At 46.0% G+C, this 27,406-nt stretch overlaps 1 protein-coding gene across 1 annotated transcript in view; it reads left to right on the forward strand.

Annotated features, from left to right (window-relative positions):
- Positions 1 to 714: 714 nt before the first annotated feature.
- The window catches only part of LOC137546384 (EF-hand calcium-binding domain-containing protein 6-like), a 147,987-nt gene continuing 121,295 nt past the window's right edge, over positions 715 to 27,406 (forward strand). The window contains exon 1 of the mRNA XM_068268771.1: positions 715 to 779. The gene's annotated coding sequence lies outside the window, so the exon portion shown is untranslated. The remainder of the gene's footprint in view (positions 780 to 27,406) is intronic.

Below are 27,406 nucleotides of genomic sequence, written 5' to 3' on the forward strand. Positions count from 1 at the left end.
GCACCCGCACACGCTGCTCGGGCAAAATATTGAGCCGCAGCAGGGGAGATATTTTCAAACACTGTGACTGCCCGGGATCTGAGCAGGGGTAGCAGATGTAGGCAGCTAAGAGACTAATAGGCTCTGATATTGCTGTTTGTGGGTATAGCTTGCCTTGCTAGCCCTGTTTGCCCTGCTAGCTAGCTTGCCCAGTTACATAATCAATCTAGACAATCAAGACAATAGACAATCAAAATAATATACGCCTAGTTATACGCTTAGCTTGCCTAACCTTGCCTAACTTTGCCTAACTCTGTCTAATCTCAGCTAAATCACTTTAATGTGCCAGCAACACCAAAACACTAACAGGTGTATATGTACATATCGTATATCCTATATCCTAATGTTTTGACTACCAGGATGATTATTTTTACTAAGCTAACTACTAAGCTAAATTAACAAGCACGTTCTCAATTAATTGATGTCTATGCTATGATATTTGGCCTCTGCTGCTCCCTGCCGCTGCTGCTGCTGCCTCTGTTACTAATATTACTAGTCACTACTAACTAGTCACTACTAACTTTATACTAATTGCTATTAACTGCTACCAACTACCACCAACAGTGTCAACGTATTTTGCCATCTGCCTGCCATAACCGACTTATTATTTGGAGGATTGTTATTTGCTGTCTGTCTTGCAGTGTGTTTTTTTCCCTCTCCTTATGCAGCTGCCCTTCCCCTGGCCTAAAACTCACCTTACAACTGCTGGTATTAAACACTACCTGTAAAGTAGAAAAAGGGTAAGTGTGGAGTAGCGGATCAGATCGCTGCTCCCTACCAACTTGGGAGTTAACGGTAAGCGGAAAGGAAAAGACGGTGTACTGTATACGTAGCTATCCTTAAGGTGATAAAAAAACCTGAGGTAACTTAAGGTACTTCCCCTTGAATGAGATTTGGGGAAGAGTTAGATGGCCACAGGTACAAGAAATAGAGGAAGAACGGCACAAACTGATAAAGGTAAAAACCTAACAAACTTTGGCTTCCAAGTAAATGCAAGCGGCTCAGGGAATAAAAACTCTCCTGTAAAAGATACCGTAATCACTAGGATGTTAAGCAACCCCAAAACACAAGACCCCCCAATCCTAGCTCCACAAGCAGCCTTTACTCCATCAGACATCTCCACACATATGAAGAGAATTGCCAAGTTATGCAATAATTCCACACAAAAAGACCTAAAAATGGAAAAAACGAAATTAAAAACAGATAAGACTCATTTAAATACGCAGGAAGTGGCGGTGGCGGATCAGAGAAAGGAGGTGGGAGAACTGGGGAGGGATATGGAGGGAAAAATGATGGAAATGATGGAGACCTTTGCAAAAAAAATACAACAGACTGTGGTGACGACAGTACAGAATAGTATTAAGGAGGCAGTAGCCAATGAAATTCAACCCATTAAAGATGAAATAATCCAGCTAACCAAAGATATAAAGAAGATTGACAATAAATTGGACGAGGTTTCTACAGCTACTAAGATTTGCACCTTAAAGTCCCTTAAAACTTATAAAAACAAATTCATGAGATCAACAGTAACCTGCATGATTTAGAAAAAACGAAATAGGCGCAATAATATTAAAATAAGAGGTCTCCTGCAGCAGATTAGAACAGAGGAGCTTACAAAGGTGATAACAGACTTATTTCAACATATTCTGGGCCAGGAAGCACCAGAGGAAATAATCATTGAAAGAATACACAGAGTTGGCAGGGAACGAGGCAAGAAGGGCGAGGGAGGAGGAGCAGAGGTCCTATGTAAATTATTGATGTTTCAAGTGAAAGAAAAGATCATGAAAAAAGCAAGAAATATGGGTACTATAAAATACAAAGACTCTAATATAGAAATATTTCAAGACCTCTCTAAAAGGACGATGGAAAGGCGTAGATTGCTTAGACCGCTCCTGCACGAAATTAAACAAAAAGTAGGCACATATCGCTGGGGATATCCACTTTGACTGATTGTGTTACTTGATAATAAATCCACAATACTGAGAGATGGTGAGCCATTGGCAGCATTCACACTTCACAGAGTCTTTAGGCCTCACAAAAAGGGAGATCACTGAATGGGAGACAGTATAATGCATACAGAGGTATAATTTTGACTAGAAAAGACAGGTGGTGCAATTTTTCCGGATATGGGGCCCTCAATTTATAATCCTTTTTAGGAATGTGAAAGAAGGCATCTGGAGAAAGAGGTTAACTCAACCTCACATTGGTGGCACTAAGAGGTGTCCCTCTTCAGATAGGGATCTAAAGGGGTGTATGGGGTTATGGATGCGAATGAATGTGGAAGAATGTAAATCAGCTGGTTTATTTCCCGCCTCCACTCCTGAGGTCCGTTCTCCTGCTTATCCTCAAACTCTACTTGTAATTTTATATGCGTGCTCTCTTCTCTAATAAAATGAATACAATTAAATTTGAATCAATTAATGTAAAAGGAGCAAACTCTGGTTGCAAAAGAGGTAGAATTATTGAGTAATTTGTGAGAAAAAAGGTAGACATAGGGTTTGTGCAAGAGACACATTTCTAAAATGGAAAAATGCCGAAAGCTTTTGATAGAAGGTATAGTAGGTGGATAATTAATGCAAACCAAACAAAAAAGGCAGGAGGAGTGGCAATTGTTTTTAGCTCAAAATTGTCAGTGACAATTGATAAAATAATAAAAGACAAGGAGGCACGAGAACTGATTGTGCTGGAAAGGGTTAATGGTGTAAACTTCACAATGGCAAATATATATGCACCCAACAGACATCAAATTACAGTTATTACCAACTTTTTAGATAAAGTAAAACAGGTAGCAATTGGCACCATCATAATAGGGGGAGATTTTAACGTTGCAATCAGCCCTCCCCAAGACACATCAAGGGGTATTAGTCAGATATCAGATACTGAACTAACTCTACTGAAAGATAGATTGAGGACATTAGAATTGTCAGATGTATGGAGAATATATAATATAAATAATAGAGACTACACCTTCTACTCCAATAGACATGAGACGGCCTCAAAAAAAATCAATAGAGGTAATAGATATCGAGATTGGGAAGATAACTTATTCAGATCATGCTCCAATTTGGCTAACATTAAGAATAGGGGCACCTTCACAACAGAAGAATACTTGGAGATTAGACCCTAGTCTTTTAGAAGATGAAAATATTAAAAAAAAGCTGTCCGCAAGTATAAATGAATTTATTATAACAAACAAATCCCCCGAGATTTCGCCAATTACACTATGGGATACAATGAAACGTGTGATAAGGGGAGAGCTGATTGCAATGAAAAGTGTTAAAAATAAAGAAAGAGGGCAGAAACTAAACAACTTGCTTAATAAATTTGAAGATGCAGACAATTTAGCTAAACAGAACCTCTCGACTGATAATATAATTAACTTAAATAAGACCAAATCAGATCTAAATTTATTTTTGGATAAAAAATGTGAAGCAGAAATAAAGAATACAAAAATATATATAAATATCTGGTAGATATTTGGCACAGTTTCTTAAAGGTGAATTTAACCTCCTTGCCGGTCTAAAAAATCCGGCAAGGAGGCAGCGCCACACTTTTTTTTTTTTTAATCATGTAGCGAGCCCAGGGCTCGCTACATGATAGCCGCTGAGCGGCGGCATCCCCCCACCCACTCCGATCGCCTTCGGCGATCGGAGTATGCAGGAAATCCCGTTGAGAACGGGATTTCCTGCAGGGCTTCCCCGGTCGCCATGGCGACGGGGCGGGATGACGTCACCGACGTCATGGACGTCGGGACATCACAGGGAACCCCGATCCGCCCCTCAGCGCTGCCTGGCGCTGATTGGCCAGGCGGCGCAGGGGTCTGGGGCGGGGGAGGGGGCGGCTCGGCGGCGAGCGGCAGCGATCGCGTACTACACGCAGCTAGCAAAGTGCTAGCTGCGTGTAGGAAAAAAAATTATGCAAATCGGCCCAGCGGGGCCTGAGAAATCCTCCTGCGCAGGTTACCCCGAGCTGAGCTCGGGATAACCGGCAAGGAGGTTAAAGGGAAAAGCTACATTAATAAAATTAGAGATGTGAATGGAGAAATAAAAATTAAGACGGAAGAAATAGGAACAGTGTTTTCAAATTATTATAAAAACCTGTATAATATAAATAAGAACATAACACAGGACCCGGGAGAATACTTGAAGAAAGTGGAAATGCCAAGGATTGGGGAGGAGGAGCGGGCAATGTTGGACGCCCCAATATCTGAACTGGAATTTAAGGAGACAGTGCAAAAACAAAAAAAAGGCAAGAGCCTGGGCCCTGATGGATTCCCAGGGGAATTCTATCAATGTGTTGCAGAAGAGGTGGCCCCCCTATTCTGCAGTCTTATAAACCAAGATGAAATGCCTATAACTTTTTCTAATGAAACCAATAGCGCTTACATCTCGGTAATACCGAAAGAGGGTAAAAACTTGGAGCATTGTAATCAATATAGGCCAATATCATTAATTAATATTGATGTTAAAATGTATTCTAGCATCCTGGCCTCAAGATTGGAGAAGGCAGTAGATTATATTATAAGTAAACAGCAGAGTGGATTCAGAAAAAAAAATTGATTCAGGAAAATATCTATGCAGCCGTCAGTTTCATTTATGACTGTAAAAAGAAAAATAAAGAAGGGATAGTAGTTACAGTGGATGCGGAAAAAGCCTTTGATAGAATCTCGAGAGAATTTTTGTTTAGAACTCTAGAAAAATATGAACTAACTGGTAAATTTATCAATAGAATAAAAAAATTATACAACAACCAGTCATCAAATGTGACGCTGAACGGCTGCGTGGCTAAAAGTTTTGGACTACAGAATGGGGTGCGGCAGGGGCAGTGGCGGCTCCAGGAATTTTTTTTAGGGGGTGCTATGCAGGTGCTGGACCAATTTCCGGGGGAGCTGAAGACCTGCGGCGCGGCAAAAAATGGGTGTGGCTACAACCTGCGGCGCGCAAAGCGCGCAGCGGTGAAAAAATGGGCGTGGACATGACCGGATGAGGGCGGGGCTAACTGTAATTTAAAGTGAACCCAGGGTGAGAGTGATATGGTGGCTGCCATATTTATTTCCTTTTAAACAATTTTAGTTGCCTGGCAGCCCTGCTGATCTATTTGGCTGCAGTAATAAACTGAATTACACCAGAAACAAGCATGCAGCTAATCTTGTCAGTTCTGACAATATTGTCAGAAACCCCTGACCTGCTGCATGCTTGTTCAGGGTCTATGGTTGAAAGAATTAGAGGCAGAGGACCAACACGGCAGCCAGGCAGCTGGTATTACTTAAAAGGAGATAAATATGGCAGCCTCAATATTATTCTCACCTCGGGTTCCCTTTAAAAGTGCAACGCAAAGACAGAGGGCCCAAGTTTTGGTGACCCTTTTCCCAGAAAATTCACATAATTGTGCAGGTGTTCTCAAGAAAATACACGTAATGTGAGCAGATTTTAACAAAAAACACGTCCAATGACCCCAATATGCACAATCGTTATCAGATATGACCCCAATATGCACAATCGTTATCAGATATGGCCCCAATATGCACAATCGTTATCAGATGTGGCCCCAATATGCACAATCGTTATCAGATATGGCCCCAATATGCACAATCGGTAGCAGATATGGCCCCAATATGCACAATCGGTAGCAGATATGGCCCCAATATGCACAATCGGTAGCAGATATGGCCCCAATATGCACAATCGGTAGCAGATATGGCCCCAATATGCACAATCGGTAGCAGATATGGCCCCAATATGCACAATCGGTAGCAGATATGGTCCCAATATGCACAATCGGTAGCAGATATGGTCCCAATATGCACAATCGGTAGCAGATATGACTCCAATATGCACAATCGGTAGCAGATATGACCCCAATATGCACAATCGGTAGCAGATATGACCCCAATATGCACAATCGGTAGCAGATATGACCCCAATATGCACAATCGGTAGCAGATATGACCCCAATATGCACAATCGGTAGCAGATATGACCCCAATATGCACAATCGGTAGCAGATATGACCCCAATATGCACAATCGGTAGCAGATATGACTCCAATATGCACAATCGGTAGCAGATATGACCCCAATATGCACAATCGGTAGCAGATATGACCCCAATATGCACAATCGGTAGCAGATATGACCCCAATATGCACAATCGGTAGCAGATATGACCCCAATATGCACAATCGGTAGCAGAAATGACCCCAATATGCACAATCGGTAGCAGAAATGACCCCAATATGCACAATCGGTAGCAGAAATGACCCCAATATGCACAATCGGTAGCAGAAATGACCCCAATATGCACAATCGGTAGCAGAAATGACCCCAATATGCACAATCCGTAGCAGATATGACCCCAATATGCACAATCCGTAGCAGATATGACCCCAATATGCACAATCCGTAGCAGATATGACCCCAATATGCACAATCCGTAGCAGATATGACCCCAATATGCACAATCCGTAGCAGATATGACCCCAATATGCACAATCCGTAGCAGATATGACCCCAATATGCACAATCAGCATCACCTGAAAAAGAAAAGAAAAACCCATTTACTCACCTACAGCCAGAAGACCTTCTTTCCCGACCTCCTGTCCCGACCTCCTTGTGGCGCGCAGCGCCCGCGCGCCCACGATCCTCTTCCTTCCCGACGTCACGACGAGACTTCCTGCCTGCATACTGAGAGCAGGGCTACGGGAAAATGGCCGCCCGAAGTCTGCAGAACAGGGCTCCGGGCGGCCATCTTACCGTAGCCCTGCCTGCTGCTCCGTGCTGCCGCTGTGTGAACACGGCAGCCAGGCAGCTGGTATTACTTAAAAGGAGATAAATATGGCAGCCTCAATATTATTCTCACCTCGGGTTCCCTTTAAAAGTGCAACGCAAAGACAGAGGGCCCAAGTAGCAGAAATGACCCCAATATGCACAATCGGTAGCAGAAATGACCCCAATATGCACAATCGGTAGCAGAAATGACCCCAATATGCACAATCGGTAGCAGAAATGACCCCAATATGCACAATCCGTAGCAGATATGACCCCAATATGCACAATCCGTAGCAGATATGACCCCAATATGCACAATCCGTAGCAGATATGACCCCAATATGCACAATCCGTAGCAGATATGACCCCAATATGCACAATCCGTAGCAGATATGACCCCAATATGCACAATCCGTAGCAGATATGACCCCAATATGCACAATCAGCATCACCTGAAAAAGAAAAGAAAAACCCATTTACTCACCTACAGCCAGAAGACCTTCTTTCCCGACCTCCTGTCCCGACCTCCTTGTGGCGCGCAGCGCCCGCGCGCCCACGATCCTCTTCCTTCCCGACGTCACGACGAGACTTCCTGCCTGCATACCGAGAGCAGGGCTACGGGAAAATGGCCGCCCGAAGTCTGCAGAACAGGGCTCCGGGCGGCCATCTTTCCGTAGCCCTGCCTGCTGCTCCGTGCTGCCGCTGTGTGAACTGACTTGGCGTCTTTTAGACGCCTGAAGTCAGTTCACTCCAGGGGGTGCTTTGGGGGTGCTTGAACAATTCTAGGGGGTGCTCGAGCACCCCCAAGCACCCCCCTGGCGCCGCCCCTGGGCAGGGGTGCCCCTTTTCCCCGCTCCTTTTTAATCTCTGTATCGAATCCGTTATTAGTCAGATTCAAAGGGACCCTCAGATACAAGGGATGCTGATGAAGGGGGGAGAACTAAAAATATTAGCATATGCGGATGACTTATTACTGAACCAAGGAGTTCTCTGCAGAAAGCGTTAGAAACTTTTGAAGAATTTAGCATGTATTCAAACTTCAAAATTAACAAGGAAAAAACAAAAATGTTCAATATTGGATGCTTAAAGGAGACTCGAATAGCGATACAGAAAGCAAACTCGCTTACATGGTGCGAAAACTCAGTGAAATACTTAGGTATTATGCTGAGTAGCAATATTAAGTCCCTTTTCTCGAACAACTACTCCAATTTAATTAAAGAATGTAAAAATATTTTGAGGGGAGCTGATCGACCTTGCTTTAATGTGCTTGGAAGGTTGGAGATCATTCAAATGCTGGTCTTACCAAAAATATTATATGTATTGCAGTGTCTCCCAATAACCCTTCCCAGCCAATGGTTTAGTGAATGGAATAAGATATTCCAAAAATTCATATGGGTAAATAATAAACATAGGATTAAGTATTCGCAATTAATGAACGATAAAGAACAGGGAGGTGTGGGAGCACCAGATATTGAAACCTACTATAAGGGCATTCCTCTAACAAGAGTGGTGGAATGGAGAGCGGGTCTAGAAGATAGGCTCTGGGTTATGGCAGATGAGAAAGAGATCAATCTCAACCTCGTATTTACTTGGATCCCAAAGAATATTAGGGCCATTGGTCATGAGGCTACACACACCCTTATTAAACCTACACTTAAAGTATTACTTGATTTTGTATTGAGGTGGAGGGGGAGGGCCGGCACCTCCCCGCTGATCACACTTATGGATAATCTAGAATTTCCTCCAGGTAGACAAAAAAACTGGTTTAATGCTAACAAAGTAGATAGGGAAATACGGATAATAGACCTTAAAGGGGATTCTGTGCTAGGCATCTGCGGATTGCTTGAGGGAAGTAATGATATCAAACTCTGGGGTAAGATGCAAATTAATAGTTTTCTCAGAGCCTTAGAGAAAATAAATAAAGGTATTAGATCTAAGCTAAATATTGTGATGATTTGCTCAGCTGCCTGTGCAGGCAGGCAGCTTTCTGACCATTGTGTAGGTTTGCATGCTGCAGGACTCTGGAAAGAAGAGCTTCTGTCAGTTTTGCAGCTTGTGCTTGCAGAGGAATTTGCATACGTTGTCATGCAAATTGCCTGGCCACATTCATTGGAGGCGTGTACTATAAGTACTATGTCTTTCCCACAATGCTTCGCTGGTCATAAGGAGTCTTCCTGTGAAACACTCTGGAGAGTGTCAGCCATGCTCTTGGTTTGAAGATCAGCTTAGAGTAATTCCTGGAAATTGTGCTAGGCAGATTCCCTAAGTGCAGTTAGGATTGTTTATCTGTTTGTTTGTTCTGTTGCTGTTGTCCTGTCCCAGTGGTGGTGGACAGGAAATGGTTCTGATCTCTGTTCTTGGAGTATAGCTGGTGCAGCGGTTGTTGCTACCAGCTATCTCTTCTGTTCTGTCTCCTGGGATCGCGCTAGCCACTTTTCGCTAGCGCTGTGGATCCTTCTGTTCTGTCTCCTGGGATCGCGCTAGCCACTTTTCGCTAGCGCTGTGGATCCTTCTGTTCTGTCTCCTGGGATCGCGCTACCCACTTTTCGCTAGCGCTGTGGATCCTTCTGTTCTGCTACTCTGTACCTGGATCGCACTCGCTTCTCGCTAGTGCTGTGGATCCTATCTCTCGCTTGTCCCTGTTTTCGTGTGTCTGTCTTGTCTGCTACGGACGCTTGCTGGAGGTTCGGTGAGGTAACCGTTAAGCAAGCGTTCGCGTCCTCTGTTTCATGTTTGTCTGTCGATGGTTAGTTAGGCGTGCTTGTCTCTATTGTGCTTATCACGTGGAGACCGCGCATAACCGCGTGCACTGTTGCGAATGAGTGCGGTGTTCGCGGTTAGCTAGCGTTTGTTATTTTCCGTATCTCCTCATTGTATGATTTGCTGTGCCTTTGCTATTCTCGTGCTCCGCCTTGCTGTAGCCTTGTGTCACGTCTGGCGATCGCACCTCTCGCGATCGCGTTCCTGCTTCGTATCTGCTGTGGTGTGTGCACAGTCGCGGGTTGGCGACTAGTTTTATGCACACACACACAATCTGTCTCTGTGCTCACTCTCAATCGCTTCTCTTGCGATTACGGTTCTTCCCTTCGTACAATTCCTGTCTGGCATGTGTGGTAGAGCAGAGGAGCTGTTCCTCTGCACTCCACAGCTCCACCTGCCGTCAGGAATTGCCCTCTGCAGGTGCATTGCACCTACTGCTGGGTTCCTGCAAATTTATACGCTTGTGGAGGAAATCCACCGTGTCAGCGCACGTCTGGTGCGCTGACCACGGAGACTATTCCACATTCGTTACAGTATGACCAGCCAAACCAAAATTCCCAGGGCAGAGGGAACCTTTGATTTGCTTCAGATGTCATTGCCTGAGACAAAAGCGTATGTGGATCCTATTATAGGTAGGATCGCACGCTATATTAAAGCAGTTAAAAAATCTGTACTCGTTCCTGATCCCCACCCATATGGAGATTATTTAGATACCGGGTTGTTTGAACCACCATTCGCCTCATGGGAAATCGGGGCCTTGGTGGAAGAATTTGATTTTGATTGGAAAGCCTTTTGCGATTTTTACATCGCAAAAAGCGAAGATGTCTTGAATGATTGTCTTGACTCTATGTACCTTTTGATTGATTCTGATGAATGTGATGAGTGTGTTGTGGATCTGGTGATGTTTGTATGGCAGACGATTTTGGATGAATTACACACACACAATCAATTGATCCCAATAAAGAGGTAAAAGTTTCCCGTTCTGTTCCTGCTCCAGTTCCATCTGTAGACTGTGCGCACTATGATTGTTCATCCTTTGTTAAGTGTGCATGGGAGCCCCCGTTTGAGAAATGGGAGATCGAGCTCCTGGTCTATGAATTGGAAGGTGATTGGAGATCGTTTTGCAATCATTACCTTTCTAAAAATGAAGCAGTTTTGTATGCGTGCATTGAGTCTGCGTGCACTTTAATCAAGACTGGTGAATGTATCTCTGACTTTGTGACTCCGCTGTTTGACGTGTGGAGAATGATTTTGGATGAACTACATGCGCTTCAATCTGCTAATTCTTGTAAAAACACATTGTCAACGGACGATTGTTCCAATCCTCTGGAATTAAAGAAAGTGAGTTCTGAATGCATTTCCTTTTCCAAAGCTACTGAGTGTTTGAAGCCTGAGTGCAAGTCGTTCAGAGCAGTTGCTTGTGTGGAAGTTGAACCAGTGCGGTCTGATGTCGCCACCGCACGTATGGCTGCAAAAAGTCTGTGTGGTCCTTTGTCTAAGAAAGACAGATATTTTCCCTCAGGTTCTCTGAGATCGTACATTTATGAACCCAGGGCCGGCCCTAGACTTTCTGCCGCCTGAGGAAAAAATGCCGCCGCCGCCGCCCCCCCCCCCCCCCCCTCACCGCCGGCGAGCTGGAGGGGTATCGGGCAGCACGGGGGTATTGGGCCTAGCGGCGGGGAGGGGGGGTCGGACTCCCCCCCCCTCCCTCGCCTGGGTCCCCCGTCCTCCGCTCCCCTCCAGCCTTAAATAGATAAGAAGCGCAACTCGTAAGAGGCAGTGGGCGGGGAGGACTCACCTCTTCCTCGCTCGATCCAGCGTGCGCTCCACTGACGTCCCTTCCTGCAGCGCCGTCCACTTACAATACAGTTTTGGAATTGCAAGCTTGTTTGACTGCTACGCAGAATTCTGGGTGCAGTGAGATTAAAGTTAGGGAGTCAGTGTGTGGTCCAGTGAATATGCCTGTACATTCCCCTCATGATTATGAAATTCAATCTCAGTTTATGGTGGAACCTTCCTTGGGACATCTGCCCTGTCCACAAGATAAAGTTTCAGTTTTGCCCTGTAACATGGATAGTTCAGAATCCTTCCTAGAAAACTTGAAAAATGATGTTCCTGAGGTCTTCTTTGATGTTCTGGAGGTCTCCGAGTTCCTCCCAAAGGGTGCAGAACTTGTAGGAGATGTCTCCTGCCCCCCAAGTCCTTCTGAGGTGTTACCCTCTTCCGTAGGCATTGCTGCCTTGCTGGCTACCTTTTCAGCTCTGATGGAGCTTCACTCATATGTAGTCAATGATGATATTATTGTCACAGAAATTTCTGAATTTGTATCCGAGTCTTCTTTTGAAAGTCCAGTGCCTGTGACCTCCACTCATGATGATTCTCTGCCCGGTACTGGTTTTGGTCTTGTCGTCCCGGACTCTGAGGTTGGCAGTTCCCCGACATGTCCTGGGGTGTACCCCAGTGTGCTCTGTGACCCAGAAAGCCCAAGTGTGCCTCGGTTACCAGCGTACTCAGATGCTTCCTCGGTGGAGACATGCTCTGATATGGCCTGCCTGCTTGCATGCCCAGAAGTGGTCCCTGAAAGTCTTGATCTTGATGGGTGTCCTCGTAATTCTGAATCCTGAATTGTCATTGGTTCCATGGGGGTTCTTGGTAATTCTCCATGTGAGCCTGGTGATTGTTCTGCCCTCTTGGGATCTCTGTGGAGCTTCAAACAGGCCCGGATTTCTGCAAAGGCCACAGAGGCCACGGCCTAGGGCGATAAAATCAGATAAGATCAGAAGGGCGGCATGACTTGGAGAGACAAGAGGTCATATGTCAAAGTAAATCATCTCCTCTGTTCCCGCAGCGCAGCCAGCCAGCGCCCTGCTCTGCACTAATAGAGGAATTCCAGAGTTCCCCAATCCCTGCACCTCTCACTTCCTGATGTGTTATAACAATCAGGATCAATCATAACTGTCACCTGATGATCCAATTATTTATATGGATCGACATACAGTACAAGTGGATGTGAGAAATACCAGGGATTTACATTACAAAGAAGATACAACTAAGTTCCGCTGAGTTCTAATGCAGGCATTCACAAACATTTCTGCTAGTTTCTTTGCCTTCTCTTTTAGAGCTGTGGCACTGTCTGACCCCAGCAGTTGTAAATTACACTTTCTTATCTAGGCCTAATTTATTGCTTTTTTTTCTTCCTAGCCAGTGATCTCGTCTCTGCTTAAGTTAACTCTTTCCTGACTCATTTTCTGTCCTTCATCTCCGACCATCTATGAGAACTGCTGCAGCCTGGAATAAAAATGCTGTATGCTTCCCTTTCATGGCTAAACTGTCACTGTCACCTGAGCTGTTACTACCTCTATGCTAGTGTGTATGAATTGGCATCCTTCTGCTTTCCTGTAGCAGTAGAACATTGTACCATCTTAGCCATCAGCAAAAGCAGAGAGTTTTGAATCAGGGTGATACCATTTATTGACTTAAAAGAAAAAGAGTAATCTTTCTGCTAATAAGCCTTCTTCAGACTTTGTTCCTGTATACTGACTATATGTTAGAGCACACCACCATATGTACATTCAGCATTCAAAAGAGATACGTAGATTTTTCAGCAAATATAAATAAATGTCATTCAGATGCTTTAAAGTGGAGCTGAACTCTTGCACAGGACAGAAGGAAACCATGCAGAGACATGCACCATGTGTGTATTTAGAGAGCCTTTCGAATTCTTCCACATCTGTGTCTAATCACAAATTTGATATCTTCCCTGTGTCACCTGACTGCCACAGCATATAAGCTTATTTTAAAGCACAAGATGTTAATATATTTGCTTCCATGAAAGTAGGAATTAGACACACTGTCTATTTATTGCAGGATTTGTATCAGCTGTAACAAAGAAATTTTTTTCTTTAAAGGTTATGTTGTTGAGTATCTTTTAGAGCAGAGAGGAAGTTCTGAGTTCAGGTCCACACTAATTACAACCAAACATCCAAAGTGGGTCTTGACAGGATGTTTGCTACTTACCTGTTCTCTGTTTTGTTTGGGCTTTTCTCCATTGCACTGCCCTGCCACCTGTTTGTGGCTCCAACTGCAGTCAGCCGCACAGAGGACAAAGAAGCAGCGCATGCTCTGGCCACTTGCTCTCCCTGTAATTTCCTGCTCCTGCCCAGATGTGCACAGCAACCAAGGCCGGTACAGTGTTATGCATTCTTGACGAGTACCGATCATACATCAGCGTAATTTCTCAAGTATGCATTCCCAGAACACTATCGGCTGCTGTGCACATTCGAGCAGGAGCGCAAATTTCCATCGCGAGAGGACAGAGCATCCACTGATTCTTTGTTCAATGAGGGGCACAGCAGCACAACTGAAATGAGCCCATTCAAACCAGTGATCGCTAGTCAGATAGTTGGACAGAATGTTTTTTGGTGGTGGTGGTGGTGGCGGCGGGGGGGGGGGGGGGGGGCGCTTGGTGACAGCAGGCCTAGGGCACTGGTAAGTACAAATCCGGCCCTGGCTTCAAAAGGTTCTGGGAGATTCCGGGAGAAATTTTGCTTGGTACCTTGGATAAGATCAACGGTGGCTTTTGTGTTGTAAGGGACACTTCGAACAGGTATTGTGGCAGGTTTGGTATTTTCGGACGCTCCTTGGAAGGTGGTGGGTTTTGTCTGGAGGGTGTCGATGGCTTCTTCTCTGGCGTTCACAGTCCTGATGGGTGTTATACTGAGACTGGTAGTACTGATGGGCATGTTTCGGTGGCTTCTGTTTCCGATGAGGTCGGTTTCGGGTGGACTGACTCTGGAATTGGACTTTGTCGGGCTGCCCCGACCTTCATGAGTCTTCTGTTAGAGTGGTTTGGAGATATCAGTTTTGAGGGATGTCTGGAATTCGACCCTGGAGGGGGGGGGGGGGGGGGTACTGTGATGATTTGCTCAGCTTCTCTTGCGATTACGGTTCTTCCCTTCGTACAATTCCTGTCTGGCGTGTGTGGTAGAGCAGAGGAGCTGTTCCTCTGCACTCCACAGCTCCACCTGCCGTCAGGAATTGCCCTCTGCAGGTGCATTGCACCTACTGCTGGGTTTCTGCAAATTTATATGCTTGTGGAGGAAATCCGCCATGTCAGCGCACGTCTGGTGCGCTGACCACGGAGACGATTCCACATTTGTTACAAATATGTTAGAGAAATGGGTCTATTTTAAAGAAAAACCTGCAAAGCCGCTATCATTAATGTATAAGTTTATTCGGGGGGATATAACAGAGAAATCGTACCTATGGAAGAAAAAATGGGAAAGGGATCTGGGGGTGACCTGGTAAAAAGAGGATTGGTATAGGATTTTCAGACTAGTATGGAAATATCCAAATCGCAAACTACAACTTACTCAATATAAAATGAACTATGATGCAAACTAAAGAGCTAGACACTGGGAGTGTCTTAATGAAGCTTGTGATTAGGCCGGGCAAGGCCGAGCTGAGTTCGCAAAAGAAATTGAAAAAAAAAAAAAGGATGCGACGATAACGGTGCACTGATGCGCCGTTTAAGTCGCAACCTATACGACCTTAAGGTTGCATCATGTACAGTATAGCGGGTGCGATGTTATCGTCGCACCGCGCGCAAAGATCTGCGTATTACGCTGTGTGCGTTGTGCGCGGTGCAGTGCGCGATGTAGCTTTGTGCATCTTTTAGTATGCACAAAGCTACTTAAGGGGCACTAAGTTCAGATAAGGCACACTAACCTCAGATAAGGCACACTAACCTCAGATAAGGCACACTAATCTCAGATAAAGTTAGTGCTGTAGTTTGTGCCCACTAAGTGATAAGGCACACTAACCGGCTAAGTGCCAGTTAGTGAATCAAGCCCTAGATCTTTGTTGCCTGAGAGTTGGCCAGAAAGATTGGTTGTGGAAAGATGGTTTGGGAATTTTACTGTTGCATTGTCTCTGATCAAGGACACCTACATTGAACTATGCCAGAGCTCAAATCTATGAATTATTGATTGACCCTTTTATCTCTTTCCTGCTCTCAGAATCCATTTACTAACGGGAAAGTGTTTTATGGCTGTAATTACTTATCAGTGAGGGTTATGCTATAGTCTGACCCAGTCCGACCTTGTCCTGACCTGGGCGAAAACTGTCACTTGCATACCTGATGTTTAACTTTTTCAGGCAGAGAAAGAAAAAAAGGAGCACAGCCTAGTTATTTGTGTGCTTGGCACTATACATACAGTACACATGTTTATCTCATCATGTCACATGTCACCTCGGTTGTCCTTTAAGTGTGTACAGAGCTCATATAAGTTACACAGACTATGTAATGCAAGTAACGTAACTAGTGCAATTTGTGCTATACAAACAACATAGAATATGGCTAGTTTAAAGTAGGTGTAGATGATCTATTATTATTTTTCAATTTTCAAGCCTATTTATATTTCTGACATTTGTGCGCTCTCCCCCCCCCCCCACACACACACACACACACTAGCGTGGCACCCCACTCCATTTATACTCTTAGGGCTTGATTCACTAACCGGCGCTAAGCCGGTTAGTGTGCCTTATCTGAGGTTAGTGTACCTTATCTGCGTTAGTGTGCCTTATCTGAGGTTAGTGTGCCTTATCTGAGTTAGTGTGCCTTATCTGAGGTTAGTGTGCCTTATCTGAGTTAGTGTGCCTTATCTGAGTTAGTGTGCCTTATCTGAGGTTAGTGTGAGTTATCTGAGTTAGTGTGCCTTATCTGAGGTTAGTGTGCCTTATCTGAGTTAGTGTGCCTTATCTGAGGTTAGTGTGCCTTATCTGAGGTTGGTGTGCCTTATCTGAGTTAGTGTGCCTTATCTGAGGTTAGTGTGCCTTATCTGAGGTTGGTGTGCCTTATCTGGTGCTGGTTATCCACAGTCACCCCCCCCCCCCCCCCTGGGCTGTGGAGTCGGTACAAAAATCTTCCGACTCCTCAGTTTATGAAACCACGACTCCAACTCCGACTCCGGGTACCCAAAATAGCTTCAACTCCGACTCCTTAAGGTGCGTACACACATGCGACTATAGTCGTTTGTAACGATCGTTCCCCGATCTTTACCAACGACGATCGTTACAAAAAACGAACCACCGACTATTAAGGCAAACGACGAACGAGCCAAATCGCTACAAAAGAAAGTTCTGTCTCAGCGGATTTTAACCAACGACGATCGTTTGCAAAAGTAGTACATCGTTGGAAACGATCGTTCGTACTAGGCTTGACATGCGCATTTCACTATTTCTCCATGGAACTTCTCATTTTTATGCGCAGGCGCAATAGTTGCTTTCTGTGATGTAACGTTCGTTCTAACGATCAGATCGTTACACACATTTTAAAACTACCTTTACTTAGGTCGTTCTTTCATCAATTAAAAGTTCGTTCGTCGTTCTTAACGAACGATCGTTGTCGCATGTGTGTACGTAGCATTAGTCTTAATACTTAACAGGGCTGTGGATTTTGTACCAAAATCGCCCGACTCCTCAGTTTATGAAATCAACGACTCCGACTCCAACTCCAGGTGCCCAAAATTGCCCAGACTCCGACTCTTCGACTCAGACTCCACAGCCCTGCCCCCCCCCCCCCCCCCCGTAATTGGGGCTACGTTGCGCAAAAAATGTGTGTGGTCATATACCAAAATGTGGGTGTGGTCACGGGTGGAGACAAGTTTACATGAACTTAGCAATGGTGGGACATTAGATTAGGACAGTGGTAGCGAAAAGTCACTTATCTATCGCAAAGTGCCAACAGCAATTTAAACTAAATACAAACATTTTAACTCATACATGAACATTATGGAAAATCCAAGTTGAAAATAAACTGTGAAGATAAACAATTTCATCCATCCTACTCCTGAAAAATGTATTTTTTTTTTTTAGAACCCCCCAGTTTTATTTTCTGTTTTAAAAAGCTAAAAAAAAAAAAAAAAAAAAAAAGTAGGTTTAAAGGAGTTATCCGGGCAGTTTTAATAAAATGAACGCCCCAAGCTCCCAGGACCTCCCTCACCGCATCTCTGCTCTCAGCCGTTCGCCGGAGCTCTGACCCGGTCCCCGGCGATGACGTCAGAGCGACCTGGAGGTCGCTTTGTACTGCGCCTGCGCGATCGGCGCTGTCAATCACCACCACGTGGGCCGGAGCGAGTGCGCAGGCTCAGAACTACTACCACCTGCGCAGTCCGCTCCGGCCCATGTGGCGGTGATTGACAGCGCCGATCGCGCAGGCGCAGTACAGAGCGACCTCCAGGTCGCTCTGACATCATCGCCGGGGACCGGGTCGGAGCTCCGGCGAACGGCTGAGAGCAGAGATGCGGCGAGGGAGGTCCTGGGAGCTTGGGGCTGGAGGAAGCCCCCGGTTAATTTTATTAAAACTGCCCGGATAACTCCTTTAATGCTATTGTCTCATATGAGGTTGATTCCGCTTTTCCCATAGTCTCGCAGTTAGCAATCATGAGGCCCCCAACAAGACAAATTCAGCAATCTTGAGGCCCCCAACAAATCATGAGGCCCCCAACAAGACAAATTCAGCAATCTTGAGGCCCCCAACAAGTCAAATTCAGCAATCATGAGGCCCCCAATAAATTATGAGTCCCCCAACAAGACAAATTCAGCAATCATGAGGCCCCCAGCAAGACAAATTCAGCAATCTTGAGGCCCACAACAAATCATGAGGCCCCCAAAAAGACAAATCCAGTAACCATGAGGCCACCAACAAGACAAATTCAGCAGTCATGAGGCACATAAATAGACAGCATTTCAAATAAATAGGCAGAATGCCCCATTAATATGGTAGACACCTCTCACCTGGCTTCTGAATTCTCCTCTACTGGCTGCTGTGCCTGGCTGGCAATACTATTTTTGTCTGGATTGGCGATGATGTGTGAGCTGAAAGGCCTGGCAGTGATGCTGTGGCCTGACTGGCGGTGATGCTGTGGCTGGGCTGGCTGGCGGTGATGCTGTGGCTGGACTGGCTGGTTGAAGTAAATGCTGGCCTGACTGGTGGTGATGCTGTGGCCTTTTTGCCAGTGATTCTGGGCTGGTTGGCTGGTGGTTATGTTGGGCTGGCTGGCCTAGATAGTTTAGGTAGTGCCAGGAGCCCCCCAGTTTAGGTAGTTACAGGAGCCCCCCAGCTCAATTAGTGACTGGAGCCCCCCAGTTCAGTTAGTGACAGGTACCCCCCCAGTTTAGGTAGTGACAGGTACCCCCCAGTTTAGGTAGTGACAGGTGCCCCCCAGTTCAGCTAGTGACAGGTGCCCCCCAGTTTAGCTAGTGACTGGTGCCCCCTAGTTCAGCTAGTGACTGGTGCCCCCCAGTTTGTGTAGTGACATGAACCCCCAGTTTAGATAGTGACAGGAACAGGAAAAGTTGTGACTGGGCACACCATCTTAGGTAGGGTGCTTGGTATTGTGGTATAGGCAAACCACCAAAGTATAAGTCCAGAATTCAAATATACCAGCACTCCAGCTTTCTCAAAGAATCACGCTCTTTTATTGAGCTAACATATCCACAGAAATGACCGACAATTGTTTCGGGGCCTCGCAGGGTCCCCCTTTCTCAAGGCGTGTGTGGTTACCAATATCAATAAAAGAGCGTGATTCTTTTAGAAAGCTGGAGTGCTGGTATATTTGAATTCTAGATAGTGACAGGGACCCCCAGTTTAGATAGCGACAGGGACCCCCAGTTTAGATAGCGACAGCGACCCCTCAGGTTAGACAGCGACCCCCCCAGGTTAGACAGCGACCCCCCCAGGTTAGACAGCGACCCCCCCAGGTTAGACAGCGACCCCCCCAGCTTAGATAGCGACAGCGAACCCCGGTTAGATAGTGACAGGGACCCCCCAGGTTAGATAGTGACAGGGACCCCCCCAGGTTAGATAGTGACAGTGACCCCCCCAGGTTAGATAGTGACAGTGACCCCCAGGTTAGATAGTGACAGTGACCCCCAGGTTAGATAGTGACAGTGACCCCCAGGTTAGATAGTGACAGCAACCCCCAGGTTAGATAGTGACAGGAAACCCCAGGTTAGATAGTGACAGGAAACCCCAGGTTAGGTAGTGACAGCGACCCCCCAGGTTAGATAGTGACAGCAACCCCCAGGTTAGATAGTGACAGGGACCCCCCAGGTTAGATAGTGACAGCGACCCCCAGTTAGATAGTGACAGGGATCCCCCAGGTTAGATAGTGACAGCGACCCCTAGGTTAGTGACAGCGACCCCCCAGGTTAGATAGTGACAGTGACCCCCAGGTTAGATAGATACAGCGACCCCCAGTTAGATAGTGACAGGGACCCCCCAGGTTAGATAGTGACAGCGACCCCCAGGTTAGTTAGTGACTGCGACCCCCAGGTTAGTTAGTGACTGCGACCCCCCCAGGTTAGATAGTGACAGCGACCCCCAGGTTAGATAGTGACAGTGACCCCCAGGTTAGTTAGTGACTGCGACCCCCGGTTAGATAGTGACAGGGACCCTCCTAGATTAGATAGTGACAGCGACCCCCAGGTTAGTGACAGGGACCCCCCAGGTTAGATAGTGACAGGTACCCCCCAGGTTAGATAGTGACAGGGACTCCCCAGGTTAGATAGTGACAGGGACCCCCCAGGTTAGTTAGTGACTGCGACCCCCCAGGTTAGATAGTGACAGGGACCCCCCAGGTTAGATAGTGACAGGGACACCCCAGGTTAGATAGTGACAGGGACCCCCCAGGTTAGATAGTGACAGGGACCCCCCAGGTTAGATAGTGACAGGGACCCCCCAGGTTAGATAGTGACAGCGACCCCCAGTTAGTGACAGGGACCCCCTAGGTTAGATAGTAATAGGGATCCCCCCCAGGTTAGATAGTGACAGGTGCCCTTCACACGTTGTGCAAATTTGGGATTTTACACCCCCCCGTGGCCGTCCCCGCTGACAACCTATGTGTCCCCCCCCCCCCCCCTCACCTCACCTCACCTCACAGGCCTTCCCCGGTGACAGGCAGGAGCAGCCCAGCTTCAGACCTCAGTATCAGCCGGCGACCAGTATGCGGGCGCACCGAACTCAGTGAACACCACGCCGTATATGCGGAAGTGATGTCACTTCCGCATATCAGTGCGGTGTCCGCTGGGTCCTAGCGCCCGCCCACTGGTCGCCGGCTGGTCGGAGGTCTGAAGCTGGGCTGCTCCTGAGTCCTGCCTGTCACCGGGGAAGGCCGGGGGGGGGGGGGGGGGGGACACGACACATAGGTTGTCAGCGGGGACGGCCACAGCGGCAGGGGCGGCAACACAGGACTCCGGGTGTCACCCCCTAAGCATCAAGACACCCGGTGCGGGCCGCCCCTGCCGCTTGACGGTAGGTACGCCACTGGTGTGCCTTATCTGAGGTTAGTGGGCCTTATCTGAGGTTAGTGTGCCTTATCTGAGGTTAGTGTGCCTTATCTGAGTTAGTGTGCCTTATCTGAGTTAGAGTGCTTTATCTGAGTTAGTGTACCTTATCTGAGGTTAGTGTGGCTTATCTGAACTTAGCGCCCCTTAAGTAGCTTTGTGCACACTAAAAGATGCACAAAGCTACATCGCGCACTGCACGATATCACACCTGCTAAACTGTACATGATGCGACCTTAAGGTGGCATAGGATGCGACCTATACGGTGCATCAGTGCACCGTTATCGTTGCATCCTATGTGACCTTATGGTCGCATCATATACAGTATAGCGGATGCGACGTTACCGTCGAACCGTGCGCAAAGATCGACGCATTACGCTGTACGCACTGTGCAAGGTGCAGTGCACGATGTAGCTTTGTGCATCTTTTAGTGTGCACAAAGCTACTTAAGGGGCACACTAACCTCAGATAAGGCACACTAACCTCAGATAAGGCACATTAACTCAGATAAGGCACACTAACCTCAGATAAGGCACACTAATCTCAGATAAGGCACATTAACTCAGATAAGGCACATTAACTCAGATAAGGCACATTAACTCAGATAAGGCACACTAACCTCAGATAAGGTTAGAGCTGTAGTTTGTGCCCACTAAGTGATAAGGCACACTAACCGGCTCAGTGCCGGTTAGTGAATCAAGGCCTATATCAGTTACTGTCAGTTGTAACTGAAAGAACAACTGATGTGCATTCCGGTGATCATGTCTCCCTATGGCCTCTTTCACACTATATGCCGAAAAACTGGCAACGGATAGCAACGCATTAAGTGTAAAAGGGCCCTAGGGTCTGCATTGGACTCACAAATGCATGCGCAACAAAAATACACCAAAAATGCAGAATACAGTGCAATTGTGATTGGGTGAGAATCGTATTGCACTGTGGGACACCAAAAAGAATCACTCCAACCTGAATAATAGCAAATACCTTCTGTTTTAAAGGATACATCCAAGTACAATAAAAAACAAAAATCCACTCACCTGGGGCTTCCTCCAGCCCCTGGCAGCCATCCTGTGCCCTCACCGCAGCTCATGTGGATCCCGGTCTCCTCCACTGCAGATGCCGACCTCACCAAGTCGGCAACGGGGGAGACCGGGAGCCACCGGAGCTGCGGCGAGGGCACAGGACGGCTGCCAGGGGCTGGAGGAAGCCCCAGGTGAGTGGATTTTTGTTTTTTATTCTCCTTGGACGTATCCTTTCAGAAGGCAAAATTGTGTTTTACATTGCATTTTTAGTAAGGAGGCTTTTTTGGTCCTTCAGCCTCTTACACACTCCTAGGAGTTCCGGTTCACCATGAACTTGCTGGGCAATCTGTATTTTTGTGTTTTTTTCAAGACCTACCTCATAGAGCCACATTAATCCATGCCATGCACTGATGAGGATCAGCCAGCCCGAAACAGTCCGTATGCATGTTGTATTAGTTTGGCTCTGTTGGCTCTGTAATATTAACAAGCTGACAGGTCATTGCATTCCAGCTGTTCGGAAGGTGTGTTTAGCTTTCAGGGACAACAAAGCGACAGTGATGCATTGTGGGAGGTCTCATATGCTCATTGCAACCTTTTTTCTCGCTTCAGTGTCACTTTAGAGGGGCACTTTAGCGAAAGGGGGAAAAATAAATCAATAAATTGCAAAGTGAGAAGTTAAAAAATAGTAGCGAGATCAAGAAATAATTGATATTCGCCTTGTAATTAATTCATGGTGTTTGATCTACAGTGAGTCTGCACAACATCATCTTCACTACTGGCAGACAAGAAAAGAACTAGACAGCACCAACTGCCATTATTTATAACCATACCCACTAACAGGGCAGGGCCGAGGCAGAGGCGAGAGAGGCTCCAGCCTCAGGGCGCAGTGTAGGAGGGGGCACACAACTCACTCAGCTAGCATTCCCCTATTGTGTTTGAAGCAGAGAGAAATAAGAAAAGGGGATACATGGCAGTGACTGCAAGCCAGATAACTAGAGATTAAGGTGTTGGAGGCCCTGGGGCACCTCTTAGTCTAATAGCAATCAGTGTGTGACGGCTGGGGTGGGAGGGATGGAGGGGGCACTTTGGTGTCTCAGCCTTGGGTGCTGGAGGCCCTTGTCCCAGCTCTGCCCACTAACGATGGGCTAAAAACTTGGCCGCAGTTACAGGACTCGTTACAGCTGATAGAGAAGGCTGAGGATGGCGGCGTGGTAGCGATGTATGCGCATGGGGCTGGAGGAAGCCCCGGGTATGTATAACATTTTTATCGTCTCTGGTTTCCTTTTAAAATAAGTAAAAAAAAAAGATACAAAAAACTAAAAAAAAAAAAAGATACAAAGCTGTAGTTGCTTCTCTTTCCATATTTACTATAAGCTACCAAGCTATCCCACTGCTAGGAAATAACAGTATTCAGCGGTGTCAGATTATACTGTACACGGCCTGTTGTGTTGTAGTGATCAGGGTAAAGGTGTGGCTGTAACTTCAGTTCACAAGCCACATAAAGCCTCTGGGCTTGGTTACTGCAGTGATTGGCAGTCCGGCCTCCCAGTGCTGGCCGCAGCCTCATCCCATTACAATACACTGGCAGGAGATTTCAGAACTTCTCTGTTGCCTTTGGCAACTTGTCTCTGTACAATGAAGAGAACAACACTACAACAAACACTGAGGACTGCAAAGTGAGCAGGACTGGATAATAAGAATTTACAGAGGAAAACCGCACATCTTCACAGTGAGTTTTCTTCAATATATACGTGAATGTAAACTTTAGAGGCAATGGTACAGCTTGTTTGTCTGAGGCTCAGCAGCACGCAGGCCATGTCACTGAATGGGCAGAATTTAAATGCACCGTCTACAAAGGGCCTTTAATTGCTTGAATAGCGGGGATGTTTTGGTGGATTAAAAGACTATTAAATTGGTGCTAATTAGACAAGGATTTCTGAAGAAACCTTTGTTTATTGCTGCTGATATTCACCATATATATCACTTATGTTCATATTTTAGGTTAACATTTGTACAGATAGTCCTGAAAGAAAAACTTAGTTGCTCAGCACAAAGTGCAGCAGTATTCTTTATAACTTGAATTGTGTGTAAAAGGCTACAGCATTACCTCACAGAACAGCCAGCAGTGTAACTGGCCGCTCATTAGTCATGTACACCTTTCCCTTATCTGCAGCATTCATTCCTCTGACATAATACAGTCAGTGGTGCATTTACTAGAGCAAAACTAATATAATTTATGTGGTGATTGTTAGTGAATGTAATGCCTGCTGTACAACATGAACGGCTGAAGGTCCTGCCTAACATTCAGTGTGCTGCGTGGGATGGATGGTACAGTCCCCTTCCTGATAAGGATTTTAAACACTTGGATTTGGCACTCTACAGAAGATAATCACATCAGAGCCTACATCTGGTGATGATGGGCAGATTCCACCAAGAGGCAAATCTCTCTCTGATCGAATCTGATCAGAGAGAGATCTGTCGGCTGCCCATACTCCGCAGGCTGATTCCAGATTGATTTCAGCATTAAATCTCTTACGTCCGCTCCTGGTGTGTGCATTGATACATTACCTGTCCTGTGCCGCCCACCGCGTGGTGCCCATCCATCTTCCGGTTCTTCCTCTTCTATTTTCTTCCTCCGCCGGTGTGTAGTGCATTGCGTGTGTAGAGGTCACATGTGCCAGGTGGGCAGCGCCAGGGGTTTAGTCACTTGTCCTGATATCGCTCACGTTTATCACTGCACGCTCGATCGACCACGATGGCCTGACATCTTGTAGCATGTCCGATTGATACATGTGACCGATTTCAGCCTAAAATTGGTCATATTGTCGATTGGGCATGCTCGTGGTGGCACTGATTTACATCCAATTTGATAATAATTATTGAATCTAATGGTCGATTGGCCAAGTCAAGAGATGTATAGTCACCTTAACCTGTTGGCGTGAATAGCTTCCTATGGGGATTGCAGGAGCGCATCTCTGCTTGGATGACGGAGCTCCGCTCCACCTTTAGTCTCCCAGTGGCGATCGCTGCTCGGAGACTGTTAGACGGCGAAACCACTGTATAATAACTATGTACAGCGCTGCGATCTAAGGCAGCGCAGTACTGGTGACAGCCGTGTGACACGGCTGTCCCCCTAGGGGACACAGGAGCAATCCACTGTGATAGGCTGAAGCCTATCACAGCCGATCGCTGTGATAGGCTGACTAGGGGAGGAAGGGAGGGAGGGAAATTTCATTTAAAAAAAAAAAAAGTACATTTCTTTTTTAAAAAAGAAGAAAAATATTTTCAAAAAAATATAAACATGGGGGAAGCGATCAGACCCCACTAACAGAGAGCTCTGTTGGTTGGGAGAAAAGGAAGGGGGGGGGGGGGGGGGAAATCACTTGTGTGCTGAGTTGTCCGGCCCTGCAGCGAGGCCTTAAAGCTACAGTGGCCAATTTAGTAAAAAAATGTCCTGTCACTAGGGGGCTTTAACACTGCGGTCCTCAAGTGGTTAAAAATGGCCATTTTTTTGTGAACAATCATATTTTCGATCTGATTTTTTTTAGATCATATTATATGAAAACAGAGTAGCTGCTGAGTCCAACTGATCCTTAATGATCTATTATTGATCGTCTCCTAAAGAAACCAATTAATGAAATACTCTTGATTGTACAATTTTATTGATTCTACTGTATGTAATATGAAGGCTTACCTGAAGTATCCATTCGAAATATATGCATTTGGTTTACCCTCCTATTAAATAGATTTGGTAAGATTGTACAAGACTCAAGATTGTATCATTGATGGGCACCTTCAAAGAACTGGTCAATCGGCATATGTACAATCACATTACTATGCCCCAGAGTTGACACAAATTTTAAAACCGGGTGATCAGTCATGTATGGGATGAAGCAGACCACATGCCCACCGCTCCCTCCGATCTCCTCTGCTCCCCTCCACTGTCACCTAAACGCCCCCCTTAGGCTTTCTGGGTTGGCCAGGTTGGGTAGTAGTGCGCGGCGCTGACCTGGCTGACCTGACCTTGATTGGGGCCAGGAACGCTCTGTGCATGATTGACATTGTGCGCATGCACAGAGCCCTCCCAGCCGATGGCTGACCTGGAAGAGGCTGAGAGGGGCTTTTAGGTGAGAGTAGAGGAGGGGCGGAGGAGAATCTCCTTCATTTTTTTTTGCTGTGGATGGTTATCTGATCGAAAATAGGATCACTCACTAAAAATTGCACCATTAATGGGGACCTCAGATATCAGTTTAAGAATACTGGTAATAGCTAGTAATGTGAGCGTTTTATTTTTTATCCTGCCATACCCAAAATTAGCAGAGGTTGAATTGGATTTTTTCATGAATCAGATACAGAAGGATAATTATTGATTCACTGAAAGTAAGAAAGTTGAAATATTTTCTAATTTCTAGGAATAACCTCTTGTAAATCCCACAAGGTATCCCTCACTCCTCTGGATACCCTACCATTAAGGTGGTGTGTACACAGGCACAATCACTGTGACCCTTTTAGATCGGGACTTGATACCTCAGGTGACAATTTGGGGCTGTGTGCTGTACTGTGCAGACACATTGCTAGCCTACAGGCTAGTTTAGCATTCTGTTGCTGGGGAGGGGGAGGGAGCGTAAATGGCATGGCGGGCAATGGAGTGGGTTCCAGTGGGTGGAGTAAGGAGGGGAAAAATGGGGCTCGGGCATCGGTGAGGCATTGTTAGAGGCACTCCGTCTTTGTGCAATGTCGGAGGACACCTGTACACCTGGGAACACCTGTCGGGGATACCTGTACACATGCTAGATTATCAGGCGGAGGCAATCATGAATGGTAACCTCAGCCAAGTGTCATCTAGCATGTGTACTTAGCTTTGTCTCCTGACCTTTACCTAAAGCTAACTTTCCCTATAGACATAGTACATACAAACATCATACTTTCGACAGCGAAACTAATAAGTCATGATTGTTTTGGCTTTCATTGTGATCTCAGAATAGAAATGCTCTTCTTGACATAGACCTAGGAGAGAATGTCCAATGGCACAGCGCATGATAGAGCAGGCAGTGTGATTAGGAGAACAATAGGGTCAACCTGTGCTCGTCCAAGATGATTCGTCAGATGAGATCAATAACAAGGTGATCGGAAGTGATGTCATTAGGAGTATGTCATGGAGACTGTCTCATGCTGGAGGTCTATCATGGATTGCTGTCTATTAATAGAGATAATACAATGATTAAATAAGATGGAGTTCCTGCACTTCTCATACAGGAAGTGATGTCACTGGTCACAGGATGGTACAGATGAGGTACAGGTGCCTCCATCAGTTGATGAGGTAACTTCTATATATTATGCATCTAATGTTATGAAGTAGGTTGTACCAATCTCTCATGAAATGATAATTGATTATTAGAACATTTTGCAACATGGATATTTGAGCATCATATCTTGACACATCATTAAATCATCATACCAAACACAAGTGTGG

This window comes from Hyperolius riggenbachi, chromosome 1, assembly GCF_040937935.1.
Source record: "Hyperolius riggenbachi isolate aHypRig1 chromosome 1, aHypRig1.pri, whole genome shotgun sequence".
Taxonomy (NCBI): Eukaryota; Metazoa; Chordata; class Amphibia; order Anura; family Hyperoliidae; genus Hyperolius; species Hyperolius riggenbachi.